At 39.1% G+C, this 1814-nt stretch overlaps 1 protein-coding gene across 1 annotated transcript in view; it reads left to right on the top strand.

Moving 5' to 3' along the window:
• The window catches only part of MAP3K4 (mitogen-activated protein kinase kinase kinase 4), a 159923-nt gene that overhangs the window by 82643 nt on the left and 75466 nt on the right, over positions 1–1814 (top strand). The window lies entirely within an intron of this gene.

Genomic DNA, 1814 nt, shown 5'->3' with positions numbered 1-1814 from the left:
CCTGTTGGTCCTTTGAAGCATCAGACTTCACCATGATTAAGTGTGTGCTGAATGCTGTGGTTTTTTTTCTTATTTTTGTCAGGGTTTTTCTTTCCTTTACTTGGGAACTAGTGGACACTGCTACTTGCCTCGTTGTAGTCCAAATTAGAAAATGACTGGGAGTAGAGAAAGAGATTCCCTATCTGTAATTCAGGTTTCTTACATAAAGCACTGTGTAATCTGGAGCTATTTTAGGCCACTATCAATTGACACTACTAGATTGTTTTTGTTAATTTCTTAATTTAAAATAAATTTGTTCTTCATACATTTGTAATTTAGCCATTTCTTTTCCCAAGCATGTTTTACAAACTAAGAAAGACTTTGACTTAAAAAGTTTTGTTAGTGCTGGAAACTGGTAAGTGGTCACTGGGCACGTCTACACGAGATGCTGACTGCACAGTAGCGTGTCACAGAACTAGTAGTGCTGATACACTACTGTGCAGTATTATTAGGCTATTGTGCAGTAGTGTCACTTAAAAGATGTTTGCCGGAGCTACTGTGCAGTAAATACTGTGCCAGATGTCTGGCAACTACAGGTTTCTTGTGTAGATGTGCCCACTATGTAGTAAGCCTTGACAAAACAGAAATTTGTTGGTCCAGTGTGTTGAATGTTTGATTATACAATATCAGACCCATACAGAGATGCAAAAAGGTTCCATATATTGTTTACTGAAACAAGTAAGTAAATATACATAGCAGCTTTTTGGATGTAATTGTAGCATGGGCCCTTTGCTAGATTAATGGACAGAAGTGATTAGATTGTTAGGGCATGTAATTGGGAACTTTTCAAATGTGATTCAGTCATCTTAGGGAGAATAAACTCAGCTGTTTTAGTGGACATTCATTTCTGCCCAAAACTATGCATCATTTTTAAACTAGTATATTTATACATAGCAGCTAGTATAAATATATTTACCATGTATATAGTTCAAATATAAACAATAGTATAGTATAATATAAATTTACTGTTTATTCTGAAACTAAGTATTTGTTTCAGCTGATTGTAGAAATGGTTTTAAAACAGCTGTAGTGGTCAGTGATTGTGGGAGCCTTTCTCTTCTGTTTGTATAGTACCTGGCAGGACGGGGTCCTAATCCGTGACATGGGCTCCTTAGTGTTGCTGCAGTATAAATTATGCAACATTTTAAAATGTTCCTGTCTAGGATACACTATATCCTTTTTTGTGGGGGCTGGAAGAGAATCAGTCACTCTTGTCATATCATTTCTAATAAACTTAAAAAAGGAAAAGAAAAACCAGCTTTCCTCCACTTCCCTTCCTTTCCTTGCTTTAATCAAGTGGAATCATTGTTCAAGAAAGGTGAAAGAACTTGACTTAGTGCGACATGTTTCAGAATAACAGAAGGCTGGGGATAGGAAAGAACCTACTAGCTCATCCAGGCAGTCTTTCTCCCAGTGCAGAATTTCTCTCTGCTGTATACTTCAAGTGCTTTGTTCTCTAAGGGTGCCTATAGATGAGCAGCAAGCCTCCATCAGAGGCTGCTCTGACATGCTGTAATTATAGCGCATTGGAGCAGACTTAGTTTAATCTGATTTAATTGAGTCTGCTGGAGCATGGTAATTACCACACTTCAGCAGCCTGCAGCGTCTCATGCATCAGTGTCCCCACGGTTCAAAATGGTGGCGGGGGCGCTTTATGGAATAAAGTTCGTTCGACAAGCGGATACTGATACAAGAGAAGCTCCAGGTGCTTTAATTAGAGCAGCTTTTGGAGCTGCTCTAATGAAAGTATTTGCCCCCCCCCCCCCCCCCCCCCC

The sequence above is a fragment of the Gavialis gangeticus genome, unplaced genomic scaffold (genome assembly GCF_001723915.1).
Source record: "Gavialis gangeticus isolate Ggan-Ray unplaced genomic scaffold, GavGan_comp1, whole genome shotgun sequence".
In the NCBI taxonomy this organism is placed as follows: domain Eukaryota; kingdom Metazoa; phylum Chordata; order Crocodylia; family Gavialidae; genus Gavialis; species Gavialis gangeticus.
This window is presented reverse-complemented; position numbering and strand designations above follow the sequence as displayed.